Here is a 17,444-nt window from a genome sequence, read left to right as displayed (position 1 = left end):
TACTGTACCCCAGTGTTATACAGTGACAGACCCGTCCCCACCAGTTCTGTACCCCAGTGTTATACAGTGACAGACCCGTCCCCACCAGTACTGTACCCCAGTGTTATACAGTGACAGACCCGTCCCCACCAGTACTGTACCCCAGTGTTATACAGTGACAGACCCGTCCCCACCAGTACTGTACCCCAGTGTTATACAGTGACAGACCCGTCCCCACCAGTACTGTACCCCAGTGTTATACAGTGACAGACCCGTCCCCACCAGTACTGTACCCCAGTATTATACAGTGACAGACCGGTCCCCACCAGTACTGTACCCCAGTGTTATACAGTGACAGACCCGTCCCCAGCTGTACTGTACCCCATTGTTATACAGTGACAGACCCGTCCCCACCAGTACTGTACCCCAGTGTTATACAGTGACAGACCCGCCCCCACCAGTACTGTACCCCAGTGTTCTACAGTGACAGACCCATCCCCACCAGTACTATAACCCAGTGTTGTACAGTGACAGATCCGTCCCCACCAGTACTGTACCCCAGTGTTATACAGTGATGACAATATTGAATTCTTTACCCATCAGTCTGGCCTCAATAAAACTCGAGATGGATTTGTAGGTATAGTATTATTTATTTTAACCAACTTGCAAGGCTGACTCGCTCCACAGAGATTCAGAACACAGAAGCTGTCTCCTGGAACCCTGGAACCGAGTGAGGTCGGGGACAAAGAAATCTCTGCAAATACATTCAAATGGCATCAAGTTTCAGAGACAAGATTCCCATAGCTCATCCTATACACATCCTGACCTGGCCATATATCCTGATTGGCTCACTTCGCATTCCTTAACCCTGGGCCTCTTGTTACCCAGCATCCTTTTCCCCATCCTCCTTGCCATGCTTTCTGAATTCCTTTGTCCTTTGTGAACTCACTGCTATCTACATTACTGTAACTAATATTTGAACTAACTATTTTATATCACATTCGTTTGTTCAATTCCTCATTCCCTCCTTTTATCATTTCCTAATCTATCTGTCCTACCCGTAGCTACGGCCCCTCATCTAAGAAGATTCGTTGCTGCATTTCCAATTCCTGTTGCAGCCCCCCCGTCATCCGCTGCACCCTTGTGGATCCTAACAGCCAAGATTCTAGGGGCGTCTATCTGTTCCAGTGCACCCTGCATTTTACCCAGTTTTCCCTCAGTATATCTCCTGATAACCTACATTCTAGTTTTACTCCCCTTTTCACACACTCCGTCCTCTCTCTAGTCCCCCTCTCTCTCTCACAACCTTCATCTCCAATAGCACAGTGGGCTAAACAGCTGGCTTGTAATGCAGAACAAGGCCAGCAGCGCGGGTTCAATTCCCATACCGGCCTCCCCGAACAGGCGCCGGAATGTGGTGACTAGGGGCTTTTCACAGTAACTTCTTTGAAGCCTACTTGTGACAATAAGTGATTATTATTATTTTCAGGGGCTGTTTAGCACAGGGCCAAATCGCTGGCTTTGAAAGCAGACCAAGGCAGGCCAGCAGCACGGTTCAATTCCCGTAACAGCCTCCCCGAACAGGCGCCGGAATGTGGCGACTAGGGGCTTTTCACAGTAACTTAATTAGAAGCCTACTTGTGACAATAAGCGATTTTCATTTTTTCATTTTCATTTCCTACCCTCTCCTCACGGCTGACACCAATCTTAACACATCCAAAATCAAATTTACATGTACTCCAAAAACAAGGCAATGTCCATGCAATGTTCCCTTCCCATCGTCGGGACCGGTGCAATTGCTTCATGAGTCCTGCATTGTCCATTAACCTGATGACCTTCCATGTGTCGTTACCATGTCCTCGTATATGGGGACGTCACCTCTGCATAAGTGAAATGTCCTTGTAGTTTGGTTGGGGTTACAGGTGTAGATGATATTTCCCTTTTCCATTTCCGTCGCCGTTGTCACTCCAAGCGAGGCGAGGCTGAAGATTACACAGGCGGTGTGTAGCCACCCCATCATGCTCCACACCTGTAAAACAGCACTGGGGAAGGGAGGCAGGTTAATCTGTCCAATAAAATGAGGCCCGTTATCAGAACTTAACTGAGCTGGTATGCCGTACCGGGGAATGATTTCCCGCATCAGAACTTTAACCACAGTAGCAGCTTTATTATCATCCATTATGACCAAAACATATTTATAACATTGACACCTTTCAAACTCAATGTAATCCATTTAGAGCGCCTCAAAGGGACCACTGGGCAACGGGGTTTGCCCCATCCCACAAGGGATACCTTTGCCGGTGTTATATTGCTGACTAATCAAACACCGATTACTGATACTCTTGGCCAACCCCTGCATTTTAGGGTGCCACCAAGTGTCCGGCAACAAATCACTAGTCCCCCGAGCCACACAATGAGTTGCAAAGTGTACACATTCGATGACCCATAAAGCCAGTACCTCAGACATACAAGTCTGATGTGCTGGCCTGGTCCATAAAGAAGAAACAGAATCATATGTACAACCTAACCGGTTCCACATTTGTTTATCACTCTCGGGAGCGTCCTCCTGTTACCTTATGACGTCTTGGATGGTTGGCATTGGCTTGTCAGAGGCAGACTTATTTATTGCAGAACATTTAGTCTGACTTAACATTTTAGGCACCATCACTTGCTGAATTTGAGCGGCTGTCCGCGCTGCACAATCTGCTCGTTCATTACCAACGTCAACTGGGGTCTTACCGTTTGTATGGGCAACGCATTTAATGACGGAAATCTGCGCGGGCATAAGGAGGGCCTGTAGTAGGTCATTAACTAAACCCCGGTGGGATATTTCCGTGCCGGCCGAGGTAAGGAATCCCCTATTCTTCCAGAGCTGTGGGTTGACATATCCCAAAACGTCACGTCCCAGGTGATGCTGAAGTCGAGTGTTAATCATTTCAGGGACATCAAAATATTTTATGGCAGTGCCGTCTGGCGTGACTTGAAGTGCGTACTCTGTTGGGTCTGAATGATCCACTGCCCTCCTTACCATAGGCCCCAGATCCTTGGCATGGTACTGGTCGTGGACCTGACGTGTAACATGAGGGCCTACAGAAGCTGACTGTGGCCATAAATGTGGTGGTATTGTAACAAAATCGGCTGTACCTTCTTTTCCAGTGACTGTGGCTGTAACCTTGACTGGCCATTCGGTCCCAATTAATGGCCGGTATTTGTCCTCCAACTCCCTGTTCTGTCCGGTTCTGTCATAGGCCAGGGTAACGTGGTGCAGTGAATGTTCAATGTCTAAAGCCCACCACTGGGGTGTAATAGAAATATAGCACTGTTGTCTCATCCTCCATGATTGAACCGTTACCCCTTCGTCTCTGCACTCCAGCTGTAGCTGAAAGATCAATCTCAGGCCAACAAGTTACAGTCCAATCCAGTAGTCACCACAAACTGATGATCTGTAGACTTATTCTCATAAGTGACTGTCACAGGTTCAGAAATAGGGTACTCACGCACCTGTCCTTGGAACCCCGACAAATGCAGGGTGTGGTCGGATAGTGGTAGTCAAAGTTCTGATTGCACCGAAGACATGGCTGCTCCAGTGTCGATTACAAATGGGTGATGTTGATCTCCTTGATCTCCTATCTGCAGAGAGATAATAGGTTCCCTGTCCGATTGGAGAGTCCTTATGACTAAATTAGCTAGTCAATCTTGTGTTGGGAAAGGGTTTGCCTGGGAGAAGTCGGTGTACCTCGTCTGTCCTCCCCCTGGTGGGTACCCCCTCCTTTTGGTCGGGTAGTCTCCTTCTGCTGCCTGTCTTTTAAAGGAGCATTCCTGATGCCAGTGATCTGTACGGCCACAATTAAAACATGTGTTGTTCCCTCTATATCTGCCCCGTCCAATTTTCCCAGTAGACTAATGGCCCCTCAGAGAGGGCGGCAGTTGGAAAGCTGTTGGTGCATACGGTGGGCCATAAAGAGGGGCTGAGGGTCCATTTGGGTGGGTTTGATATCCTCCCCCGTGTTGATCCACCCACCCAAGGTCACAATATTGGGGTTCCAGCTGGTACGCCACTGTATCTGCCGCTGGTTGGGGTCTCAGATCATCCTTTTTCATTACATACTCAGTCTTAACCTTTGTAACTGAGCCTCCTTCCTGGCCTACACCCTCCTTCCAATAAAATCTGACTGCCTGGGCCATCTGGGAAGGATCGTTCTCTGTCCAATTCATGTTATTACATTTCATGGCAGTAGCCACGGAAGGTGGGAGGCAATGCATTAACATAGCACAATATTGAGGGGAATTCTGACCATTTTGGTACAGCAAGTCGCCTGACTGCCCACAGTAGATTTCATTAAAACGTTCCAGAAATTCCTCTGGCTCCTCAGTCTTTTTAGGTTTGAGGTCTAAGAGAGCAGAGATGTTTATGGGCTTTTGAAATGTGACATTCAACGCATTCAGGATTTGTGCCCGTCTGTCATCGTCCAAAGCATGGGCTTGCTGAAGTGCGGCGTGGCTACCATAATTCAAGTGGTCGAGGTGTCTGCGGTACTCTGCTGGGGTTAAAAGCTGCTGGACAAGGGCCCAGAGGTCCCTTGAATCAGCTTAATAAACTGAGATGGGAGTTCTCAGATATTCCACAAAAGCAGCAGAGAGATTTCTTCCTGTCTGGGATTGCAGACAGAATAGCCATCATCTCACGGGGTCTCCATGGGAAATAAACGTCTATCGTGTGCTGGGCTGCTGCTGTTGCAGCATCAGGGTTGGGTATTTTCCTAATCGGCAACTGTCTCAGAGTCTCACTAGGGGGCGCTTTAGCGGATTCATCTAGCTCTTCAAAGACTTCGACATCCTTCCCTTCCGATAGGGGGAGCTCCGGCTCCTCAGAACCATTCCCGTCCTCTTTCTTTGTTCTCATACTTTTCTGTCCTACCATATCTCTCATTGTCCGAGAGCTAACTGGGCTTGTGGAACAGAGCTCCCCTTCTCTAACAGAAGGTGAAGGTGCAGAAATAACGGGCAGCACAGTAGCATTGTGGATAGCACAATTGCTTCACAGCTCCAGGGTCCCAGGTTCGATTCCAGCTTGGGTCACTGTCTGTGCAGAGTCTGCACATCCTCCCCGTGTGTGCGTGGGTTTCCTCCGGGTGCTCCGGTTTCCTCTCACAGTCCAAAGATGTGCAGATTAGGTGGATTGGCCATGATAAATTGACCTTAGTGTCCAAAATTGCCCTTCGTGTTGGGTGGGGTTACTGGGTGTTGGGTGGGGTTACTGGGTTATGGAGATAGGGTGGAGGTGTTGACCTTAGGTAGGGTGCACTTTCTAAGAGCCGGTGCAGACTCGATGGGCCAAATGGCCTCCTTCTGCACTGTAAAATTCTATGAAATAGGACCCAAACTATCAACCAAAGGGACTGGAGGGGCTGGCGTGATTGGGTATAAATTATACCCTGGTGGTTCTGGAATTAGTGCAGACAATGCTACTGATGCAGTCGGGACTCTACCCGACATGGTCCAATTCTCTAGGTCACCATTTGCCTCTGTCAATGCAAGGCCAGCCATTGAACTACGTAGCCCATTTTATTTACTCCAGTCCTGCCCCGCTAGGTGTCTCCCTCTCTTTACTTGCGTGTTTTTTGAATGCACACTCCTTTTTCAAGATCTTCAGAGTTTTCTGGTTCCCCCCTTCACTAATTGGAATCCCCATTTTAAGGGCATTTTGCCAACTTGATAACATGATCTTATCCCTCTCCTCTTGACAATATTGTCTCCATAATCCAATTAACTCTTTTGCTTTCATACTTTGGCTTTTTCCAGATTTCACCCTGAATTTTCTTAATGATGTCCAGATCTTCAGTGCCCCCTAGTGGCCATTCATCACCCAATTTCTTCCTTAAAGTTGCTGACATTTTTCTAAATTCCCTCGCTTTATCTGGATAAATATCACATAATATTTGCAATGAACTGTTTGGATCACTCGTGTCATCCAAGCAATTCCCCATAATCTCGAACTAGTCCTCAAGACTATGTTGTTCGCCACTACAGTCCAAGGATACAATTTAGCTTAATCAACTATAGTTTCAAAACACACGTGGAACTGAACCATCCTTCCGATGTCCCATCAATTCAGAATGCAGCACGGTAGCATTGTGGATAGCACAATTGCTTCACAGCTCCAGGGTCCCAGGTTCGATTCCGGCTTGGGTCACTGTCTGTGCGGAGTCTGCACGTCCTCCCCGTGTGTGCGTGGGTTTCCTCCGGGTGCTCCGGTTTCCTCCCACGGTCCAAAGATGTGCAGGTTAGGTGGATTGGCCCTGATAAATTACCCTTAGTGTCCAAAATTGCCCTTAGTATTGGGTGGGGTTACTGGGTTATGGGAATGGGGTAGAGGTGTTGACCTTGGGTCGGGTGCTCTTTCCAAGAGCCGCTGCAGACTCGATGGGCCGAATGGCCTCCTTCTGCACTGTAAATTCTAAGATAATATATGATAATTCCCCAATCAAAAACACACGTGGAACTGACCCATCCTTCCAATGTCCCATCAATTCCACAATTAAACCAAAACTGAACTATCAATATTATGATATCCCATCAGTTTAATTTTCTAATCCCCAGACTGACCTTTGATTTCGTCGAGACGATCTTTCCGTACCAACCGCGAGTGACGAGACCAATCAGACCATGAGAAGAGGGGAAAATCAATGTGGTCATTTTCCAGCTACACACATTGTGGGCCCATTTCCACTTTCCTTGTCCAACATCAGTCTAATTCTGATTTCGCAGCTGGCCGGTGACCGTCTGGATAAATCCCGGGTTTCGGCACCAAATGACAATATTGAATTCTTTACCCGTCAGTCTGGCCTCAATAAAACTCGAGATGGATTTGTAGGTATAGTATTAATAATTTTAACCAACTTGCAAGGCTGACTCGCTCCACAGAGATTCAGAACACAGAAGCTGTCTCCTGGAACCCTAGAACCGAGAGAGGTCGGAGACAAACAAATCTCTGCAAATGCATTCAAATGGCATCAAGTTTCACATACAAGATTCCCATAGGTCACCCTATACACCTCCTGGCCTGGCCATACATCCTGATTGGCACACTTCGCATTCCCTAATGCTGGGACTCTTGTTACCCAGCACCTTTTCCCCATCCTCCTTGCCATGCTTTCTGAATTCCTTTGTGAACTCACTACTATCTACATTACTGTAACTAATATTTGAACAAACTATTTTATATCACATTCATTTGTTCAATTCCTCAGTAACAGACCCGTCCCCATCAGTACTGTAACCCAGTGTTATACAGTGACAGACCCGTCCACACCAGTACTGTACCCCAGTATTACACTGTGACAGACCAGCCCCCACCAGTACTGTACCCCAGTGTTACACAGTGACAGACCCAACCCCACCAGTACTGTACCCCAGTGTTAGACAGTGACAGACCCGTCCCCAGCAGTACTGTACCACAGCGGGATACAGTGACAGACCCATCCCCACCAGTACTGTACCACAGTGTTATACAGTGTCAAACCCGTCTCCACCAGTATGGTACCCCAGTGTTATACAGCGACAGACCACTCCCCACCAGTACTGTACCCCAGTGTGAAGCAGTGACAGACCCGTCCCCACCAGTACTGTACCCCAGTTTTATACAGTGACAGACCTGTCCCCATCAGTACTGTACCCCAGTGTTACACAGTGACAGACCCGTCCCCACCAGTACTGTACCCCAGTTTTATACAGTGACAGACCCACCCCCACCAGTACTGTACCCCAGTGTTATACAGTGACAGACCCGTCCCCACCAGTACTGTATCCCAGTGTCATACAGTGACAGACCTGTCCCCACTCGTACTGTACCCCAGTGTTATACAGTGACAGACCCGTCCCCACCAGTACTGTACCCCAGTGTTATACAGTGACAGACCCATCTGCACCAGTACTGTACCCCAGTGTTCTACAGCGACACACCCGTCCCCACCAGTATTGTACCCCAGTGTTACACAGTTGCAGACCCGTCCCCACCAGTACTGTACCCCAGTGTTATGCAGTCACAGACGCGTCCCCACAAGTTCTGTACCCCAGTGTTATACAGTGACAGACCTGTCCCCACCAGTACTGTACCCCAGTGTTACACAGTGACAGACCCATCCCCACCAGTACTGTATCCCAGTGTTATACAGTGACAGACCCATCCCCACCAGTACTGTACCCCAGTGTTATACAGTGACAGACCCATCCCCACCAGTTCTGTACCCCAGTGTTATACAGTGACAGACCCGTCCCCACCAGTACTGTACCCCTGTGTTATACAGAGACAGACCCATCCCCACCAGTACTGTACCCCAGTGTTATACAGTGACAGACCCATCCCCACAAGTTCTGTACCCCAGTGTTATACAGTGACAGACCCGTCCCCAGAGTACTGTACCCCAGTGTTAACAGTGACAGACCTGTCCCCATCAGTACTGTACCCCAGCGTTATACAGTGACAGACCCACCCCCACCAGTACTGTACCCCAGTGTTATACAGTGACAGACCCGTCCCCACCAGTACTGTATCCCAGTGTCATACAGTGACAGACCTGTCCCCACTAGTACTGTACCCCAGTGTTATACAGTGACAGATCCGTCCCCACCAGTACTGTATCCCAGTGTTATACAGTGACAGACCCATCCCCACCAGTACTGTACCCCAGTGTTATACAGTGACAGACCCATCCCCACCAGTTCTGTACCCCAGTGTTATACAGTGACAGACCTGTCCCCACCATTACTGTACCCCTGAGTTATACAGAGACAGACCCATCCCCACCAGTACTGTACCCCAGTGTTATACAGTGACAGACACATCCCCACAAGTTCTGTACCCCAGTGTTATACAGTGACAGACCCGTCCCCAGCAGTACTATACCCCAGTGTTATACAGTGACAGACCAGTCCCCACCAGTACCCCACCAGTACTGTATCCCAGTGTGATACAGTGACAGATCCGTCCCCACCAGTACTGTACCCCAGTGTTATACAGTGACAGACCCGTCCCCACCAGTACTGTACCTCAGTGTTATACAGTGACAGATCTGTCCCCAGAGTACTGTACACCAGTGTTATACAGTGACAGACCCGTCCCCACCAGTACTGTACCTCAGTGTTATACAGTGACAGATCTGTCCCCAGAGTACTGTACACCAGTGTTATACAGTGACAGACCCGTCCCCATCAGTACTGTATCCCAGTGTTATACAGTGACAGACCTGTCCCCACCAGAACTGTACCACAGTTTTATACAGTGACAGACCTGTCCCCATCAGTACTGTACCCCAGCGTTTTACAGTGACAGACCCACCCCCACCAGTACTGTACCCCAGTGTTATACAGTGACAGACCTGTCCCCACTAGTACTGTACCCCAGTGTTATACAGTGACAGACCTGTCCCCACCAGTATTGTACCCCAGTGTTATACAGTGACAGACCCATCTGCACCAGTACTGTACCCCAGTGTTATACAGCGACACACCCGTCCCCACCAGTATTGTACCCCAGTGTTAAACAGTGACAGACCCATCCCCACCAGTACCTTACCCCAGTGTTATACAGTGACAGACCCATCCCCACCAGTACTGTACCCCAGTGTTATACAGTGACAGACCCATCCCCACCAATACTGTATCCCAGTGTTATACAGTGACAGACCCATCCCCACCAGTACTGTACCCCAGTGTTATACAGTGACAGACCCATCCCCACCAGTTCTGTACCCCAGTGTTATACAGTGACAGACCTGTCCCCACCATTACTGTACCCCTGAGTTATACAGAGACAGACCCATCCCCACCAGTCCTGTACCCCAGTGTTATACAGTGACAGACCCGTCCCCAGCAGTACTATACCCCAGTGTTATACAGTGACGGACCCGTCCCCACCAGTACTGTACCCCAGTGTTGTACAGTGACAGACCAGTCCCCACCAGTACCCCACCAGTACTGTATCCCAGTGTGATACAGTGACAGACCTGTCCCCACCAGTACTGTACCCCAGTGTTATACAGTGACAGACCCGTCCCCACCAGTACTGTACCCCAGTATTACACTGTGACAGACCCGCCCCCACCAGTACTGTACCCCAGTGTTACACAGTGACAGACCCAACCCCACCAGTACTGTACCCCAGTGTTAGACAGTGGCAGACCCGTCCCCAGCAGTACTGTACCACAGTGTTATACAGTGACAGACCCATCCCCACCAGTACTGTACCCCAGTGTTATACAGTGACAGACCCACCCCCACCAGTACTGTACCCCAGTGTCATACAGTGACAGATCTGTCCCCACCAGTATTGTACCCCAGTGTTATACAGTGACAGACCCGTCCCCACCAGTACTGTACCCCAGTGTTATACAGTGACAGACCCATCCCCACCAGTACTGTACCCCAGTGTTATACACTGACAGACCCGTCCCCACCAGTACTGTACCCCAGTGTTATACAGTGACAGACCCGTCCCCACCAGTACTGTACCCCAGTGTTATACAGTGACAGACCCATCCCCACCAGTACTGTACCCCGTGTTATACAGCGACACACCCGTCCCCACCAATATTGTACCCCAGTGTTATACAGTTGCAGACCCGTCCCCACCAGTACTGTACCCCAGTATTATGCAGTCACAGACGCGTCCCCACAAGTTCTGTACCCCAGTGTTATACAGTGACAGACCTGTCCCCACCAGTACTGTACCCCAGTGTTATACAGTGACAGACCCGTCCCCACCAGTACTGTTCCCCAGTGTTATACAGTGACAGACCCGTCCCCACCAGTACTGTACCCCAGTGTTATACAGTGACAGACCCATCCCCACCAGTTCTGTACCCCAGTGTTATACAGTGACAGACCCGTCCCCACCCGTACTGTACCCCTGTGTTATACAGAAACAGACCCATCCCCACCAGTACTGTACCCCAGTGTTATACAGTGACAGACCCATCCCCACCAGTTCTGTACCCCAGTGTTATACAGTGACAGACCCGTCCCCACCAGTACTGTACCCCTGTGTTATACAGAGACAGACCCATCCCCACCAGTACTGTACCCCAGTGTTATACAGTGACAGACCCATCCCCACAAGTTCTGTACCCCAGTGTTATACAGTGACAGACCCGTCCCCAGAGTACTGTACCCCAGTGTTAACAGTGATAGACCTGTACCCACCAGTACTGTACCCCAGTGTTATACAGTGACAGACCTGTCCCCACCATTGCTGTACTCCAGTGTTATACAGTGACAGACCCGTCCCCAGCAGTACTATACCCCAGTGTTATACAGTGACGGACCCGTCCCCACCAGTACTGTACCCCAGTGTTGTACAGTGACAGACCAGTCCCCACCAGTACTGTATCCCAGTGTGATACAGTGACAGACCAGTCCCCACCAGTACGCCACCAGTACTGTACCCCAGTTTTATACAGTAACAGACCTGTCCCCACCAGTACTGTATCCCAGCGTTATACAATGACAGACCCATGCCCACCAGTACTGTACCCCAGTGTTATACAGTGACAGACCTGTCCCCACCAGTACTGTACCCCAGTGTTATACAGTGACAGACCCATCCCCACCAGTTCTGTACCCCAGTGTTACACAGTGACAGACCCATCCCCACCAGTACTGTACCCCAGTGTTACACAGCGACAGACCCATCCCCACCTGTACTGTACCCCAGTGTTATACAGTGACAGACCCGTCCCCACCAGTACTGTACCCCAGTGTTATACAGTGACAGACCTGTCGCCACCAGTACTGTACCCCAGTGTTAGACCGAGACAGACCTGTCGCCACCAGTACTGTACCCCAGTGTTATACAGTGACAGACCCGTCCCCAGCAGTACTGTACCCCAGTTTATACAGTGACAGACCCGTCCCCACCAGTACTGTACCCCAGTGTTATACAGTGACAGACCCATCCCCAGCAGTACTGTACCCCAGTTTATACAGTGACAGACCCGTCCCCACCAGTACTGTACCCCAGTGTTATACAGTGACAGACCCGTCCCCACCAGTACTGTACCCCAGTTTATACAGTGACAAACCCGTCTCCATCGGTATTGCACCCATTGGACAAGCAGACGTAACTTAAACTCAAAGCTAGGCGAGAAGTTGGGAAACACTTCATACAAAGGCTGGCACAAGTGTGCAAACACGTGAAGACACAAACACTCATGCACACCCTCCATACTTAATTAATTTGGACAAACACATGCTTACGTGTACACAGAGTAACATGTTTACACAGGCACACAAGGATTAACATATTCATAGATTAACAGCCCAAGTATGCAGATATTTATGTATGCCACACTGCGCTGTTGATGAATACACGCAAATAGTTCTCAGTTAGCAGATACACACAGCTGTTACCATTGCTGAGTTGGAAAGAGTATAATTGCGAAGGTCTTTAAACTTAGTTAACCATGCAGAGCTGTGTGTTTTGGAAGTGAGTTGTGTCTCCAAACCAGACTGAACAAGTGAGGGATTGACTGCTCTGTCTGTACACAGAGCAGAAACTGTAACTGCCAGAGACCCACCTGACTTGTTAATCCTCTGGATATGGTGCAGCATTCCTCCGTCAATACCAGTGAGCCATATCAGCAGGTCTTAAGACCTGGACAAAGCCTTTGTTTGAAGGTTGTTTTTCATTGAAAGGTGGATGTTTAGTCATGAGGTATTTGCATTTCAACAATCTGACCTCTGGCGATGGGGAGGGAGTTAGTGATAGCAGCACGGCCCCACATAGCTCACGCACTCTGCTGAGGCCTGTAACCTCGGACATAAAAGGCAATTTTAATTCCGTTGGCTTGTCGATAGCCTGGCTTTCATAAAGGCTTTATTGAGATAAACCATGAGTGCATACTGGCGGTTGGCTCAGATCGAAAGAATTAATTTTGAGGCTGGCAGATTTATTTACTGATGTAAATCATCACTGGAGCAGCAGGCGACTTGTTTAGACTCTGTGCCTCCTGTTGAACGTACGCTGAGACCAATTCCACAGGGCCCCACATCAGGACAAGCTGCCTTGTCGACTGGGATTGTACTGCTCCGGTCAATTCCAGACAGGCAGACAGTGGGACGTCCAGTGGCGGCCATGGAGTGAGCGGTCACGTGTTTCGTGGCTCCCGCTCAAGGTGGATTTTGTTGGTCCCTCCTCGCTCGTAGGGGTTTTTTTTTGACGGCCAAAGGAATGTGAGTGCTCCAGGAAGGTAATACTCCCCTGGTGAGGACGGTGTATGGATCCGAGGACGTGAAGTGCCACGAGAAAGAGAGAGCAGTTGGAGGAGGACAGTTTTTGTGGTGCATTATAGGTTTAAGATGGTGGAGGGCAAGGGGGCAACGCCACCCATTCCAGTGATCGGAGCAGCTGGTCGAGTTTTTGAACGGAAAATACCTGCAGCAGAGGAAGGAGGCTTCGGAAGACCTAGTCAAGGCGGTGGAGCCGCTCAGAGCTGCGATTGGGAGAGTGGGGCAGAGGCTGGAGGCTCAGGGCCTGGCGATTCAGAAGGCAGAGGGGAAGCATGAGGAGCGGTTGGCCTCGTTGGAGACGGAGTAGGGGGATGGTGTTAGACTGCCAGAAGAGGCTGAGAGAGGAATTAACGTGAACTGCTCCAGGAGACGGGACCTGAGGATCCTCGGGTTGCCCGAGGGTATCGAGGGAGCGGAGGCCGCCAAAATGTGGTGAGGATGCTGGAGAAGTTGAAGGGGGAGGGGGTCTTTGACCAACCCCTTGAGGTGGACCGAACACACAGGGCGGTGAGGAGGAGGCTGCAGGTGGGGGATCCGCCAGAGGGCGATTGTAGTGTGGCCGCTGCTGCATGGATTCTTGGACAAAGAAAAGACCTTGAAATGAGTGAGGCAGACTAGGAAATGCACCTGGGAAAGGAGTGAGCTGTGGGCCGACCTGGACCTGAGTTGGCGAAGAGGAGAGCCGGGTTCAATCAGATATAGGTTTCCCTCTTTAATAAGGGAGTAAAGTTTGGGGTTTTGTACCCTGCCCGCTTGTGGGCTGCCACAGGAGTTTTATTTTAACTCGTCAGTGGAGGCGATGGACGTTTTGAGGGACCATGGACTGGGAGGAGTGTGAGAACACTGAACCTTGGAGAGGACCTTTGTGTTCATTGTAAAGTGTTTGCGGTGGGTAGTTTGAGGTGGGGTTTGGCAGGGGAGTGGCGATGGTGAGTGTGCCTTTTGCCTTTCTTTGTTTATTGGCGGTTTGTTGCCCCAAGTGTCCAAAAAGTTTGGGTGGGGTTACTGAGTTCACTGGGATAGGGTGAATGTGTGAGCTTAAGTTGGGTGCTCTTTCCAAGGGCCGGTGCAGACTCGATGGGCTGAATGGCCTCCTTCTGCACTGTAAATTCTATGAAATACACACTTGCCCCAACAAACAGCTTTCAGGAACCAAGAGGAACTTGTATTTAAATCGAGACTTTAACACAGTAAAATGTCGCAAGAGGTTTCACAGGAGTAGAAGGTCAAACAGGGTCCGAATGGGTCAGAGGGTGTCAAAGTGTCTCAATGTGAGGGGGGGAGGGGGGGGGTTGAGATTTCAGCAGGAAATAAAAGGAATTAGGGGATGGGCTGACAGCAATAGGTTGAGAAAGCTGGGAACAGGGAGGAGTTGCATTTCTGTCGCACCTACCACAACCTACGAACCTCCCCGACAGCCAGTGAAGTCGTTTTGGAGTGTAGCTACAGTTGTCCTGTAGGCAATGCGCAGCCACTTTGCGCGCAAGAAGCTCCCGCAAGCAGCAATGTGAAAAGGAACAGAAAATCTGTCTTTGTGACGTTGATTTGAGGAGTAACTATTGGCCCAGTAAGAATGAACAACAACACCTCCTCCACAATAGCCCTCAACACCGGGGCCCCGCAAGGCTGCGTACTTAGCCCCCTACTCTGCTCCCTGTGCACACACGACTGCGAGGCAAAACTTGGTTCCAACTCCATCTACAAGTTTGCTGACGATACGACCATAGTGGGCCGGATCTCGAATAACGATGAGTCCGAATACAGGAGGGAGATAGAGAACCTAGTGGAGTGGTGTAGCGACAACAATCTCTCCCTCAATGCCAGCAAAACTAAAGAGCTGGTCATTGACTTCAGGAAGCAAAGTACTGTACTCACCCCTGTCTGCATCCGCGGGGCCGAGGTGGAGATGGTTAGCAGTTTCAAATTCCTAGGGGTGCACATCTCCAAAAATCTGTCCTGGTCCACCCACGTCGACGCTACCACCAAGAAAGCACAACAACGCCTATACTTCCTCAGGAAAGTAAGGAAATTCGGCATGTCCACATTAACCTTTACCAACTTTTACAGATGCACCATAGAAAGCATCCTGTCGGGCTGCATCACAGCCTGGTATGGCAACTGCTCGGCCCAGGACCGCAAGAAACTTCAGAGAGTCGTGAACACCGCCCAGTCCATCACACAAACCTGCCTCCCATCCATTGACTCCATCTACACCTCCCGCTGCCTGGGGAAAGTGGGCAGCATAATCAAAGATCCCTCCCACCCGGCCTACTCACTCTTCCAACTTCTTCCATCGGGCAGGAGATACAGAAGTCTGAGAACACGCACGAACAGACTCAAAAGCAGCTTCTTCCCCACTGTTACCAGACTCCTAAATGACCCTCTTACGGACTGATCTCATTAACACTACACCCCTGTATGCTTCACCCGATGCCGGTGTTATGTAGTTACCTTGTGTTGCCCTATTATGTATTTTCTTTTATTCCCTTTTCTTCCCATGTACTTAATGATCTGTTGAGTTGCTCACAGAAAAATACTTTTCACTGTACCCCCGTACACGTGACAATAAACAAATCCAAATCCAATCCAGACGTACTCGAAGCATCAACTCTTATTTTCTCGCCCCACAGATGCTGCCAGACCTGCTGAGTTTCTGCAGCATTGTCTGTTGCTGTTTCACAGATAACCCGCCTGTACCCCTTTGAAATAGTGTATCGAGGTCTTTTGCACCCACCTGAGAGAACAGTTGGGCTCTCGTCTGAAAGACTGCACTTCAGACAGTGTGGCACCCCATCCGTACTGGATGGCGAGTGTCCCCTTTGCTCGCTCTTTATTCATCACTTTTGCAGAAGGACTTGAATCCACATCTTCTGATTCCGCGGGGACAGAGCTACCCACTGACGCCCACTCCTAATTGAGCTTGATGGCAGTGGACCCAATGTAGAGCCATGAACACCTCTGAGCAGAGCCCGCTCTCCATTCCTGCCAACCCCCAGGGGTTTTCCCACTCGTTTTCTACAACGATTTTATCACTAGCCTTGCAGGAAAGCTTTTTGAAATCAAAGGACACCTGCAGAAATGAAGGCAAAAATGTAATAATTCATGTTTTCAGCGTCTTTCGTGACCTGTGAATGTCCCGAAGCATTTTACAACCACATAAGTACTTTCTGAAACTGGTGTTGTAAATGTAGCAAACACAGCAGACAGTATGTGCCTAACAAGGCACCATGTACAGCAATGTCTTAACGGCTCGATAATCTCTTTACTGATGTTATTTGAGATATACATTTTGAAATCGTGCACTTGGATCTTTTATATCTGCCTGAGATCGCAAACTGGCTCTTAGTTTAATACCACTGATTGTCCCGACCTCCCTCGGTGTTGCACAGGGAGTGTCAGTCTCTAGGGTGGAACGTGAACCCAGGACCTTCTGATTTAGAATCGAGAATATGTCCACCTCAGACACGGCTCACAGTCTGCACCTTTCGGCACCTTGTCAAAGATTTTAAACCGGTTAAAGAAGCATCAATCTTGGTTTACTGCAGATAAGCTTGAATAGCCAGCCGGCCATCCTAAATTATTATAAATTGTATGGAAGCAGCCCATACCTGGCTCAACTGTTCCATCTGTGCCTGTCCTCTTGCTCCAGGAGTCTCCTCCAGTCCGCTATAATCTCATCCAATCAACATAACCTTTCTCCTTCCTTTATCCAGCTTTCCTTCAAACACCTCTGTTCCATTCATCTCTACCACCGCCAATTTCCGGAGGATTTGCAAAGATGCCTCCTCCAAGTCTACACATCGCCGATAAGGCCTCTTTCTAACCCGTACCTTCCCGTTCATCTCCCTGCTGGACGCAGCATTGCCTGAAGGTACGAATGAAATAGGCAGGAAGAGTGATGAGGTCCTGCAGAAGGGGTTCAGGGTGTTAGGCAGTAAGCTACAAAGCAGGACCTCGAGGGTTGTAATCTCAGGGTTACTCCCTGTGCCACGTGCCAGTGAGGCTAGAAATAGGAAGATAGAGCAGCTAAACACGTGGCTAAACTGGTGGTGTAGGAGGTAGGGTTTCAGATTTCTGGACCATTGGGATCTATTCCAGGGCAGGTGTAACCTGTACAAGAAGGACGGGTTGCATCTAATGGAGGGGCACTGATATCCTGGCTGGGAGGTTTGCTAGAGACA

The 17,444-nt window shown here is 49.5% G+C and overlaps 1 protein-coding gene across 3 annotated transcripts in view; it reads left to right on the top strand.

Annotated features, from left to right (window-relative positions):
• The window catches only part of LOC140389522 (nucleotidyltransferase MB21D2), a 71,773-nt gene that overhangs the window by 14,864 nt on the left and 39,465 nt on the right, over positions 1-17,444 (top strand). Inside the window, exon 2 of one of the 3 annotated variants that reach the window (XM_072473703.1) lies at positions 16,977-17,134. The exons of the other annotated variants lie outside the window; for them this stretch is intronic. The gene's annotated coding sequence lies outside the window, so the exon portion shown is untranslated. The remainder of the gene's footprint in view (positions 1-16,976; positions 17,135-17,444) is intronic. 3 annotated transcript variants of the gene reach the window in all.

The sequence above is a fragment of the Scyliorhinus torazame genome, chromosome 14 (assembly GCF_047496885.1).
Source record: "Scyliorhinus torazame isolate Kashiwa2021f chromosome 14, sScyTor2.1, whole genome shotgun sequence".
In the NCBI taxonomy this organism is placed as follows: Eukaryota; Metazoa; Chordata; class Chondrichthyes; order Carcharhiniformes; family Scyliorhinidae; genus Scyliorhinus; species Scyliorhinus torazame.
This window is presented reverse-complemented; position numbering and strand designations above follow the sequence as displayed.